Source organism: Dromiciops gliroides, chromosome 4 (assembly GCF_019393635.1).
Source record: "Dromiciops gliroides isolate mDroGli1 chromosome 4, mDroGli1.pri, whole genome shotgun sequence".
In the NCBI taxonomy this organism is placed as follows: Eukaryota; Metazoa; Chordata; class Mammalia; order Microbiotheria; family Microbiotheriidae; genus Dromiciops; species Dromiciops gliroides.
The window spans coordinates 108,694,323-108,708,690 of NC_057864.1; the positions used below are offsets into that span (position 1 = coordinate 108,694,323).

General features: G+C 41.3%; 1 pseudogene; it reads right to left on the reverse strand.

Annotated features, from left to right (window-relative positions):
- Positions 1-315: 315 nt before the first annotated feature.
- Positions 316-11,091, reverse strand: LOC122754671 (annotated as a pseudogene).
- Between the last annotated feature and the right edge of the window lie 3,277 nt (positions 11,092-14,368).

Sequence of the window (14,368 nt, forward strand, 5' to 3'; positions counted from 1 at the left end):
AAAAATGCTCTAAAATTTACTTTCTTTATAAAAACCCTATAGGGTAGGTTGTGCAAGCATTATTATCTTCATTTTATAGGTGAGGAAACAAAGGAACAAAGAATTAAAGTTACTTGCTCATTGTCCTTTCCTAGAGAGTTTTACGGCTGGGAACTGAGCTTAAGTCTACAATGTACACGTTGTTGTTTGGTGGTTTTTCAGTGTGTCCAAATCTTTGTGATCCATTTGGGATTTTCTTGGCCTGAGGTGGCCTGGGGACAGGCTGGATGGGCCAATCTTCCTGGGGGAGGGGGGAGGAAGGGGCTGTATAGTTTGTCACTGCTTCTTCTGCTTCTGCATTTCTTTTAGAATCCAGGTCTGATAGAGGCACAGGTTGGTGTAGATACCAGGATATCTGGCCAGGCCACAGTGTTCCATGCCCCAAGACACAATGACCTGCAGGGTCCCATTGCACACCAAGGGGCCTCCAGAGTCATCCCGACAGGTGTCCTTTCCACCTTTCTCAGTCCCCCGAACACATCATGCCTGGGGTGATTCGATATGGGCGGTAAGCTTTTTTGCCATGGACAGGATACTGACTTCCACACACTGGAGGGTGCTGGGATATTTGAAAATAGGACTGGAGATGGTATGCCAGCTGGACACAGGAGTGACACAGGTTTCTGCCAGCTGAATGGGCCAGACTTGAGTGGTCAGATTCACCAGCTTCTCAAAGTAGAGCAGCATGAGGTTGTTTTTCAGATTTCTGGAGCTGTACTTGGGGTGGGTGACCCGGTGCTTCACCCTGATTGATTGCTGGAAGGGCTCCTCCTGATAGATATTGTGCTTCCCCAAAACCACTCGAAGGTTCTAGTGGTTACAATGAGCTGCTGTGAGGGCCACTGATCGGACAGCAGGATACCTCCACAGTGGAAATTCTTCAAGACAAACAGTGTGGCCTGCCAAGGCTGGGAGTGGGGAACACAGGTTTGCCCACCAATGATCTTTTCTTCAGTCCTCTTGGGGATGTAGGCAGAGACCCACGGAAGAAGCAGCATTAAGACCAGGGGCAGCATATCTGAAGGGACCTCAGGGTGGGCTGGGGGAGGGCAGAGGCAGAGATGGTGCCCAAACAGAAACCTTTGAGGTTTACAAAAGGACTTTAACAAATAAGATGTCATTTTATCCTCACAACCACCCTGGGAGGCTGGCGCTATTATTATCCCCATTTTACAGATAAGGAAACTGAAGCAGAGCACACTGAAGTGACTTGCCCAGGATCACAAAACTAGTACACATCCAAGGCTAGACTTGAACTCAGGTCTTTTTGACACCAGGTCCACCACTCTATCCACCTAGCTCTCATTTCTAGTCTTAACTAGTAGCAATTCTCTATCTTAGTAGTAGCATGTTTGCTTCAAGCCAGGAAGCTAGAACAGAATTAATGGTCAGAATTTGGATGGTAAATGATGGTGATAGTAGTGATGACGATGATCGCAGTTTTTATATAGTGCTTTGAGGGTTACAAAGCACTTTACAAATACTGTTCCATTCTCCTGTCTGTACTCCCTGGATGGAGGGGAAAGGCTGTGTCTATGTGCTACTCTCAGCTCATTTTTTTTTCAGGCTCTGATAATATGAAATTTCTGGCATTTTTTTCCCCACAATTCCATAGATGTGTTTGTTTGTGATGCAGTAAAACGGTCAGAATTTCTTTTTCCATTCATTTTTGAAGATAGTCTATGAGATTGAAGGGAAAATCTGTCTAAAATCACTTGTTCTAAAACAAGGCTTGAGCCAATTCAGAATTTCTTCAATACTGGGGCAGGCTCATTCTTGTGGGGCAAAAGAGCCACTGTTTAGGAGACGTTCTGTAGAATTTTGAGAGGCAGCTTGGCAATGTTCCGAGAATTGACCTCAGAGTCAGGAAGCCTCAGTCTCAGCTTCTACCTCTGACACATACTGGCAGTACTGCCCCAAGGGCAGGTCACCCAACTTTCAGTTGCCCCAGGCAACTTTCTAAGACTTTAAAATTGCAGAACAGTTGCAAATTTACATAGGTAGAAAGTATTCCCTCACAGAGAATTTTCCATACCAATGAATCACTGATCTAAATCAGAGCTTCTTAAACTTTTTCCACCATACAACTTTTTCACCAGAGAAATTTTTATGTGACCTGAGGTATATAGGTATATAAAATAGGTATACATAACCCTTTACTTTGGCCAAATTTTTTGTGACTCCCCTCCCCATTCAGTTGCACAACCACAGTTTAAGAGGCTTTGTTCTAAACAAACAAAAAGAAATTCAGTTTTAGAATATTAGACCTGGAAGAGTCCCTAGGGATCTGGTAGTAGCACCCCCTCCTTTTACAGAAGAGTTAACTGAGGCCCAGGAAAGAATAGGATCATCACTATAGAGCTGAAAGGGACCTTGGAAGCCAACTAACCAACCTCCTCTTTCTATAGATAAGGAAACAGACCCAGACAGATGAAGGGACTAGCAGGGGAAGAGGATGGCAAGGTCTGAATAGAATGAGCACTGGGCAAACCATTTCCTTTGCTTGCTAGGCTCATGACCTTGGACAAATCACTTTGCTACTGTTGTTATAGGCCTAGCATACCCCAGAAGTTCTCTGGGGTAAATCAAATAACCTTCTCCTTGAGAAACTAAACCAAAGGACAGAGACACCTAAAGAGATAAGTGGCAATGGATCAGGACTGAGCTAGCTCCAGGACCACCACCCTTCATTGTAGTCTCCCCGACCCCTGGGGAGATAAGATTAGATGCCAGAGGCCACTACTGCCTTTGTGGCATGAGGGGGAGAGAGAGATGGTTTGAGAGATCAGAACTGCCTCTCACCCAACTCCCCCAGCCACCACCAGTGGGGGATGGTCCTCCCCCAATAAGGGAACTTTCCACAGTCAGATGATCACCCCCATCAGTCCTCTATAAAAGTATCTGCCTGTCTTCTGCTCAAGGAGATTAGGTATCTCAGAGAGCCATGCCTCTGTGCCATACTTTCTCCCCATGAGAAATTCTAAGATTTCTCTCTTGGTTTCCCTTCGCTAACCCCTAAATAAACTATTATCTTATTCCATTGGATTTTTGTGCAAGAGGGTGTAATTCTTTAAAGAGAAATTCCTAAGAACCCCTACCCCATACCCCTATACCAAACCCCTACCCCTCTCCCAATGCCCCCCCCACTCTATTTCCCCCATCACACCATCCTGCACCTTAATTTTTTAGTCTCTAAAATGGAGGGAATATTTATACTCTTTGTCTCACAGAGAGTTGTTATACCAGCAATTTGGTGGTGTGAAAATGGCTCTGAATTCACAGTCAGAGTCACCTAACTGCAGGCTAGTTGGGTGGTGCAGTGGCTAGAGCACAGGCCCTGAAGTTGAGAGGACCCGAGTTCAAATCTCACCTCAGACACTTACTAGCTTCGTGACCCTGGGCAAGTCACTTAACCCCAATCACCTTAAACATTTGCGGCCATCTCCAGTCATCTGATAACATATCATGCCACTGGACCCAGATGGCTCTGAAGGAGAGAGTGAGGTTGGTGACTTTGCACTAGCCCTTCCTTACTTAAATCCAATTCAGTGCAAATCATGACATCTGCCATGGTCCTTTTGAGAAAAAAAAAAAAAGGCCAAACATCAACAAGAGAGTCAAAAAATCAGGAAGTCAATAAGTCAGCTTTTTGCCAGCCACTGTGCTAAACAGCACTAGGGATACAAAGAAAGGCCAAAACAGTCCGTCTTCCCCAAGGAGCTTTCAACAGAATAGTGAAGATAAAAAGAAAACAACTCTTTACCTGTAAGATTTGTTCTGGCCATGTTGGAGGTAATCCCAGAAAGAAGGCACTGTCATTGAAAGGCACCTGAAAAAGTTTCTTGCAACAGGTGAAATCTTAGCTAAGAGCTGAAAGAAGCCAGAGAAACTGGGAGCTTGAGAGAAGAATGGGGAGAATTCCAGGCATAGGGGAGCTTGTGAAAAGGGACTGAGTAGGGGGAAGAAGTGTCTTTTCTCAGGGAAGAGCCAAGAGGCCTGTGTGCCCTGATTATAATGCATGTGAAGGGAAAGTCAAGTGTGAGATAACTGGGAAGATAAGGAGGGCCCTAGGGGTGAAGATCTTTAAGAGCCAAATGGAAGATTCACTATTTAATCCTCCAGGTAACAGGGAGATACTGGAGTTTATGATTAAGTCATGTAGTAACATTCCCTCCAAGTTAAATATTTGTTCACATATAGTCATTTGCATGTTATCTTTCCCATTAGATTGTTAGCTCCTTGAGAGCAGGGACTGTATTTACCTTTCTTTATATTCTAGCCCTTGGCACATTGAAAGTGCCTCATGATGAATGTATGTTAACTTAATTTGTTGAAATGTTCAAAAGCTTTTTATCTGAGTGGAAGAAGATTGAAGTGGGGAGAGACTTGAGGCCGAGAGAAGAACCCACAAGATGTTGCAGTGGTCCATATGAGAGGCAAAGAGGTAGAAATGTCAGAGCAGAGAAGAGGTGATCATAAGAGATATGGCAAAGGTAGAATTGACAGGCCTTTGCAACAGGTTGGATATGGGGCAGCTGAGAGTGAGGAGTTAAGGCTGACACCTAGGTCATCATCCTGAGTGACTTCGAGTATGAAGGTGTTCTCAACAGTAATAAGGAAGTTTGGAAAATGGGAGGATTTGGAGGGAAAGATAATGAAGTTCAGTTTTGGACATGTTAAGTTTAAGATGTCTCTAGGATATCTGATTTCAAATTTTGTTTCTGCAACTTATTGCTTGAATTATCTTTGGTATTATTTCACCGAATCCGTGAATCAGCTTCCTCATTCATAGAATGGGAGGGTTGGACTAGATAAGCTCTAAAGTCCTTTCTAGCTCTAGACTCTGATCCTAGGAAAGCATAGGATGCAACCTGAAGTAAGGACGGAAGTTCATTCTGAAACTTGCCTTGCACATGGTAGAAATAAGAAATATTTGCTGAATTTGAGTTATTATTAATGATAATGTGGCTTGCCCAAGGTCATATAATTTCCTTGTGGAGATAGGATGAGAATCCAAAGAGGGGGCAATTTCAATAAATTACTCCATTTTGTAATTAGTACTTATTATTTTAGAATATATACTATGCTTGACAGCCATAAAATTGTATTTCTTTTTAAAATTCTCATTTATTTTAACCTTTTATGAAGTCAGACTTCACCCCCAACCTTTACCCCACCAGTAATTCAAAAGAGTGAGCATTTACTATATTTGCAAAGCTACTGTAAGGGAATGCATTAAACTCACCATGTATTTACTCTTGGGGCTAAAAAAGGACTTCATACACAAGAATCACTTAAGGAACCAAATTGTAATTGGAGTATTTTCCAGTTGAGATGGGGAATACTGAGCCCCTGCATCTTACAGGAATCCCGTTTCCAATGATGATGCCCCTTTCCTGTCCTCTATCCGATTGCAAACCCTGGTACTACAGATCAGGAAAGGGTTAAAGGCTGCATTTGTCCTCCATGGGTTTTGTTTTCTCAAAGCTTTCCTCACTGCTATAAATATTTCAACTTGGCTTTTATGTAAATGTACCAGGGAAGGCAGGACAGAAAGATTTATTTGTAAGCTTTAGGGGAAAAAATGAGGAATCTGAAACTGAGTGTTTATTGAAAATAAATGGATATGGAATGCACAATAGAGGCCAAAGGAGGAATGAATATTTTGTCTTAAGTAACACAAAAACAAATCCCCTGTGGAAGCCAGGGAAGTTGCAGGGAACTATTTCAGCAAGCAAGGACTTGGTCCCCATGCATTCTAATACTATATAAAGGTCATATGGCATAGCTCAGGGGCATTTTCCAAGACTTCCGGAGATGATTTCTAGAATGATCACTAGACTGAGGGTCAAGAGACCTAGGGTATGACTTGGAATTGTGAACTTACCCTTTCTGGGTCTTAATTTGTATAGGAATAGCATGCAGAGAATCATCCCAGATAGCCATTTCCCAGGGTGTCTAATTAAAATAAAATTAAGTTAAGGGAATCTCTAAACTTGAAAACTTTTACTGATACCTATTTAGAGGGTATCTTCTTATCTCACTCTGGTTGGAAGTACAGGGTTCAATCAAGAGTTTAATTCCATTATTGATCCTCATGGGAGTTTTGACCTGCTCCCCTTCCGATTTGGATTTAATGGGCCCTTACTCCTAAGTACTCACCATATTGGTACACAATGGAGTACAGACACATATTTGGCTTAGCCCATTGCAACTGAGAACTCTTGAGCACAAGCAATCCATCCCATTCTGCCTCATCAGTACTAAAAATTACAGGTATGCATGACCATACCTGGCCAGGCCTTTTGAATCAATATCAGTCTTTTACAGATGTATTGACCCCTTCTGTTTAAACACTCTTGTAACAAAGAAACAGTTAAAGAAAATGAGTTGACATGGCCCTGCATCTGACAGAGTAAGTGGCAGTCTCTACCTGTAGGTTCCCCTCCCTTCTCCACTGAAAGGAGGGAGGTGTGCCTCTTCATCTGCTCTCTTTTGTGTTAGAGGGCAAGGTTCATACTACTAATCTTTAAGATTGTTACTCTATTGAATCTCTCGACTTTGAAAAATAGAGCTGGCCTTTTCCTCGGGAGAAAGAATTCTTTCAGCTGAAATTCAAATACCTGCTATTCCCTTACAAGGCTCCTCTAAGATCCTTTTATCAATTGAGGTTCCAAAGAAGTGGATTGCTATTTTTGTATGATAAATGGCATATGTACAAAACAAAATAATAGTTAACCATGATGAGGACAATATAAATGAACCGAGAACAAAGAGACTCTGACTCTAAACCTGACTCGTAACAAGAATTCATTATGTGACCTTGGGTAAGTCATTTCATTAGTCAATTAGTTAATCAATCCACAAGCATTTCTTAAGTACCAGATTTGTATTCAAGCATTGGGCTAAGTGTCAGTGACACACAGTCCAAAAGTAAAATAACCCTTGTCTCCCAGGAATTTACAATCCACTGGGTGAGGGAAATGATCTTATAACTAGGTCCCAATTAGTGTTAATAATGAATCATGAAATATGGTCTCATTATTTGAATTTTCACTATATATTGCCATTGGGCTAGAACCAATGACCCTATTTTACATAATTATAAATTTCTATAGTGCAAATTCATATATATGAGACCACTTCACAGGATTCATTATTGGCACCAATTGAAATAGACACATATGTGTGTATATATAAAAATATATACATTTATATACATATATACATGCATACACATTCACACACACACACACACACACACACAGAAAAAGCACATAAAAGAAATATAAGATCATTTAGTGATGGTAGCAGAGGGGGCACTAGACATCCAGTGGGAAGATTAGAAAGGTTTTATGTTTAAGCTGGACCTTGAACTGAGTCTTGAAAGAAACTAAGAATTCAAAGACCAGTGTGGGATAGTGGAAAAAGCAAAGGATTTGGAGAGGGAGACTATGGATGTCACTTATCTCCCCTGTAACCTGGGGCAAGTCATTTCATCTCTCTTAGCCTCAGTTTTTCCATTTATAAAAATGAAATTAGACTCGATATTCATTTCCGTTTCCAAATCTATGACCCTGGGTTGGAAGTGAGAAAAAAAATCCCATTCCTGGCATGGAAGACAGTTACATAAATGCAGAAAAAACACCAGGAAACGGAGTATCATTTATGAAGAAGAGTAAGAAGAATGACTTAGTTGTAAAAATAGAGTCAATGAAGAGGAGAGTTGGGCAATAAGCATGGAAAGGTAGGGAGAGCTGGGCTGAGAAGGATTTTAAAAGTCTAACAGAGGGGCAGCTAGGTGGCGCAGTGGATAGAGCACTGGCCTTGGAGTCGGGAGTACCTGAGTTCAAATCCAGCCTCAGACACTTAACACTTACTAGCTGTGTGACCCTGGGCAAGTCACTTAACCCCAATTGCCTCACTATTAAAAAAAAAAAAAAAGGAAATTTTCATGCACAGTTGCCATTTTCTAATAGACTCTCCTCTCCTTACTCATAGATAAGCTCAACCCTGGTTCCATGGGCCAAAGACCATGACCTTGGACATGTCTGATAGCCAGAGCTATATCCAGGGAGGGAGCTCAATGTTGGCAGAAAGCATGGCTCAGCTTTGCCATGTGCCTGAGTTCTTGCTCCCGTAAAGAAACACACAGGCACTATTACAGGAAGTCATTTGGCACTCAGCTAGACTTGAGTCATCTTTCTCATTCTCGTACAAGACCTTCTCCACCAGCCTTTTAATTAAAAAAAAAAAAAGCCTGGCATTCCATAAATAACATCGTCAGTGACTCAGAGAAAGAAAAGAAACAGCAAAAAAGAGAGAGAAGACTGAACCTTACCCTAACACAGTCTGCTTCCTTCAAATGCTTTCCCCATACATTGCTCAACACCACCCACAGAGGAGCAGGGTAACACGCATGAGAAAGGGCTTTATGTTGCTCAAATGCCTTGCCACTATGTGGGTGGGGGAAATTAGGAGAGATGTTCCATGTCACAGGAAACAATAGATGGTTTGCTTGTATCCTGAACAAATGTTATCCCACAACAAGGTTATTGTATTAGAAGGGCAAGGACAGGACAAATGTTTTCTGTCAACATCTCAGGGAACTTTGGCTACATCTGAGACTAAGCATTTATTGAAATTAAATGCATCTGGAATGCAAAATAGACACAGGGGAGATGGAAGTGGAGGATTAGGCAGAGGGGAGAAGGACACTTCTCACTGTAAAAAAATATTTATTTTTGAGTAACAAAAGTCCATGTTTTGAACACCAGTATTCTTGTGGTGATGCTAGATGGCTGCAGATCTATTGAACATCAAGATCTCAGGAAAATCCAAATTGCAGGTGACACAAAGAGCAATGGAAAGACCTCATGGGTGTCAACAGCCCATGGCATACTACTAATTATGACTTGCATCTAAGGAGCAACAAAAAAGACATCATCAATACATGGGAAGTAGCATAGCACAGGGGAAAGAACACTGGGTTTGGGAATCAAAGGACCTTGATCCAATTCCTATCTTGGCCACCTAAATGATTTTGGAAAGTTTTTTCCCTTCTCTATACCTCAGTTTACTTAGTTATTGATAGATTAGAGTGTTAGATACTAACAACAGCCCGAATTTCATTTTAGCCTCACAACAACCCTGGGTGGTAGGTGCTATTATCATCCTTATTTTACAAATGAGGAAACAAAAGCAGACAGAAGTTAAATGACTTCCCCAGGGACACACAGTTGGCAGGTATCTGAAGCTGGATTTGAATTCAGTTCTTCCTGACTCTGGGACCATTGATTTATGCAATGCATTACCATGTTGATTCTAGATGAACTCTAAGTTCCTTCTATTTTTGAAACTATGGACCTATTAAATCACCAGGTTGTGCAGTAAAATGAGGTGGGCTAGTCATAGCATGAGAATGAAAGGAAGTAATAGATGGAAACCTGAATTAAAAGTACTAGGGGAAGGGGCAGCTAGGTGGGACAGTGGATAGAGCACTGGCCCTGGATTCAGGAGGACCTGAGTTCAAATCTGGCCTCAGACACTTAATAATTACTAGCTTTGTTACCCTAGGCAAGTCACTTAACCCTAATTGCCTCACCAAAAAACAAAAAACAAACAAACAACAACAACAACAACAACAACAACAAGAAGTACTAAGGGAAATACCCTTGTACATTGAGGAATTCCTCTATGGAAATGGATGGACAAGAAGTGAATAGGAGGAGAAGGACAGGATGCGTTACACTTTACAACAATGGAAAGAATATCTACATGGATCCATTGAAGTGTCAGAGTATAATTATTCCCCATAGTTGACATAATCCAAGGGAAAGGAGTCTAGAATCCACCCTAAAATTGAAATTGCCATCCTATCCCCTTCCTTCCTTCCTTCCTTCCTTCCTTCCTTCCTTCCTTCCTTCCTTCCTTCCTTCCTTCCTTCCTTCCTTCCTTCCTTCCTTCCTTCCTTCCTTCCTTCCTTCCTTTCCTTTCCTTCTCCCCTACTCCATGGTATATCTATTTTGCATTCAGATACATTTATTTTCAATAAATACTTAGTTGCAGTAGCAGATAAGGTGCCATGATTTTGACAGGAAGCATTTGTCCTTGCAGCCAATTGGTCAACAAGCACAGTCCTCGGCCTTCTAATTCTAGAGTCTCTCTGCTGTGTGATTTGGACAAATCTTATCATTTTCCTGGGTCCCAGCCTTTTCTATATATGAAACAGTAAGATAAGTTTTTGTCTCATGACCCTCTAAGTGACATAATGAACCTTACAGAGCTAGAAGCTCTTCCCATAGAGTGAAAGAAGCGCCTTGTTAACTATTTCAGATCCCTTTCAATGATCCTGAGGTGTCCTAAATGATATTCAGACTCAGTCAACCAATAGCATTTAGGAAGCACTTACTATGTGCCAACTTTTGTGCTAAATACTAGGGATAAAAATATAAGAAAAAGACAGTCCTTGCACTAAAAGAACTCACATTCTAATGGGGGAGACAACAAGCAAATGTGTATAAAGAAGCTACATGTGAGAAAAATAGGAAATAATGACCAGAGGGAAAAGGAACCAGAATGAGCACACCCATCTTCTTTAAGGAAAAAAAAAAGGCAAAGGCAACAAACCTTTGTTAAGCACTTACTAGGTGCCAGGCACTGTGCTAAGCCATGGGGATATACAAATATAAGCAAAAAGAGAGCTTTAGCACTCAAGAAACAGAGTCTAAAAGGGGAAGATGACCTACAAAAGGGGGCTGAAAAGTGCATGGGGGTGGGAGGTCAGATGAGAGAATCTGAGTGGGAGATATGGTATCAGCATCCAAGGTGGTAGGAACACATCCAGGATGGGGATGAACTTTGTCTAGCTTGAGCAGCTAATCCCAAATGCAAGTCCTAGCAGGAACTTACCAGTAGGAAAAGGAGGCCATCCTGGCCAAGGGATGTTGCAGGTAAAAATGCCATGGATGTTCCAGAATAAGGAGGCCCCAGCCCAAGCCAGTGAGCCTCCCCAAGCTTCCCAAGGAGGCTTTCCTTCTGATGAAGCATCATGGGGGGAAAGTCCATGAAGTCAGAAGCAGATTTGGGAGGGGATATTAGAAATGCCAGCACCCTTGTAGGAAGCTTTCGGATATCAGCCTCTGAATTGTCATCTTTTGATTATCTGCTGTTTTCTTCAATTTCTTCCTCATAACCATCTTCATCTACCTCAAGGTAAGAAAAAACAAAAACAAACTATTATTTCCTTAGGCTTTACGCACTGAGCCACTAAGACAAAGACAAGATTAGTGAGAGACAAGAGAGGTCTAGTATGCAATACCAAACAGGCCAGAGAGTAACAAGCATTGATGGATGCTTTATAATATGGCTTTTTAAGAAACCCTTATACTTAGGATATTAGAAAATTACACTTTATTTTTTCTTTTTTGTATGTTTGGCTTTTTTTTAGGGCAATGACAGTTAAGTGACTTGCCCATGGTCACACAGCTAGTAAGTATCAAGTGACTGAGGCCAGATTTGAACTCAGGTCCTCCTGAATCCAGGGCCAGTGCTCTATCCACTGCACCACCTAGCTGCCCCCAGAAAATTATACTTTCTATGGCATGAAGAGACATCCTTATCTCTCATTACTTATTCTCTAATTTGCATGTTTTAGAGGGAAGGCCCCAAACTTATGGTAGATTGTATGTAACACACAATATATACAAGCTTGTTTCATAGAGTGTGTTTGTGTGTGTATATATGTAAACCACCCCCACCTACACACATGGGAGAAGTGGGAGAGAGAGAGAGAGAGAGAGAGAGAGAGAGAGAGAGAGAGAGAGAGAGAGAAAGCTAGATGGTTCAGTGGATAGAGTATCAGGCCTGAAGTCAGAAAGACTCATATCCCTTAGTTCAAATCTGGCCTCAGACACTTACTAGCTGTGTGACCTTGGGTAAGCCACTTAACTCCTTTTGCCATAGTTTCTTCATTTGTAAAATGAGCTAGAGAAGGAAATGACAAACCACTACAGTATTTTTGCCAAGAAAATTCCAAATGAGGCCACAAAGAGTTGGACACAACAATAACTGAACAATAACAACCAAATATCTTTCCCAATTTTAGCAAGTTGCCAGTGACAAAGGTACTTTGTAAATGAATGAAATGGAATGGAATGATTTTTTTTTTCCTTCCCGTTTCATAGTTCTGGTCTTAGTAGTGAATCAGTTGAGGCTAGTAGATATGAAACTTCACTTTAATATATACCATTCCTTTGAACCATAAGTCAGACAAGCATTGCACTGAATGGTGAATGAAGAACAGTTTTGAGTGACCTGTTTTTCCACTTATCTGGTAGGTATTAGTCATTTTGGCCACCTTCTTATACCTCAACCTCAAATGAGACAATGGTTAAATTCAATTTAATAAGCATTTATTATTTGTTTTGGGGGTTTTTGTGGGTTTTTTTGTGAGGCAATTGGGGTTAAGTGACTTGCCCAGGGTCACACAGCTAGTTAAGTATTAAGTGTCTGAGGCCGGATTTGAACTCAAGTACTCCTGACTCCAGGGCCGGTGCTCTATCCACTGTGCCATCTAGCTGCCCTTATAAGCATTTATTATTAATCAGCATTTATTAAGTTATTTATGATGAAAAGTATCTTATTGACCTTTTTGGCCACAACAGCACCTTAGGTGACTGACTTCTCCATCTTTTCCCTGGGTTGTGTTGATCACTCAAATGCCATAATTAGAGGGTGAATTCTTTTACCCCAAATGTATAGCTCACACTGGCCTACATTGAAACTTACTTGTCATTTTTCTATTTACTCACAATCTTTCCCTATACTTACTATGTTCTAGACCCTATACTAAACCAAGCATACAAAGAAGGCAAATAAAACTGCTTTTGCTCTCATGAATCATATGTTATATTGGGAGAAACAACAGACAGGGTGAAATAGTTACTATGGAGGGACATTCTGGTCCAGAAGGTAATGGGGTAGCGATGATGGGGCCCTGGGGGAGCAGATGGATAACAGCCACTTAAGGACAATGGCAGAGTTGATTTGATCATGGTTCATGGTTCCAGGACTGGAGGAGAAGCAAGACTGTTATTGAGGAGCAAGACTGTTACTGAGGGTGGCTGAAAAGGAGGGAGTAAAGTGAAGCATGGCTGGAGTTTTCCTGAAATGAAATGATGTTCAGAGGGAAGCAATCCCCTAGAGACTAAGGATTCGGGGTAGAAGTTTTTCTAGGGCATGGCCTCTGTTGTAGGCTGTAAGAAAGGAGTAGTTCAAGTGGTATCTCCATTTTATGGATGAGGAAAGGGGGCAGCTAGGTGGTGCAGTGGATAAAGCACAGGCCTTGGATTCAGGAGGACCCGAGTTCAAATCCAGATTCAAACACCTGACATTTACTAGCTGTGTGACCCTGGGCAAGTCACTTAACCCTCATTGAACTACAAAAAAACAAAACAAAACCCTAAACTAAACAAAAACAAAACAAAACAAAAAGATGAGGAAAATGAGGCACAAAACTTAGCCTCCATTCATACAACTAAGATTATTATTGTTTGTCCTTTGTTCTCAAAGAGGACCAATGACTTCAGGTGAGTGATTTTCTGACTTGCATGTGAATTGGATTTAAGTAAGTCAGGCCTGTGCAGTCAACTGCCTCACTTCCTCCTTCAGAGCCATCTGAGTCCCACATCTAAGATCTGAAAGACAGACTTCTCACTCTTTTCACTAACTTGAACTATTACCTGTTGTTGACAATGTGATGTATGTACTGGGGGAACCTTGTAGATACAGTCTAGTGATATTCATTTCCACAGTAGGCAAGTCGTTGGAAACTAAAGGGATAGAATTACTGAACAATGAGATAATCAACTGGCATGGTGGTTTGTGCCTATAATCTCTGGTACAAGAAAGTCTGAAGCTGGGGGATCTCTTAAACACTGGAGTTCTGAGCTACAGTAGGCTAAATCATTCAGGTGTCTACATTAAGCCCAGCATCATTATTGGGCAGGGGAGCCACCAGTCGGCTTAAGGAATGGCAAATCAACCCAGATCACCTAATCAGTGGTGGGTTTAACCTATGAGTGGGCAATGGACTTCCAGGCTGAACAAGTTAGGAAGACCCAACCCCACCCCCCCACCCCGCCCCAAAAGGAAGTGACAAAATGCTTTAAAAGACTTTTAAAACATTAGAAGTTATCTTTACTTAAATTTAATTAATTTAGTCTAATTTTAATTAATATTAATACAACTTTAAAAAGATCTTTAGAAGATTAAAAGCTCCTTTTACTTAATTTTCATTAATTTAGTCTAATTTGAATTAATATAAATA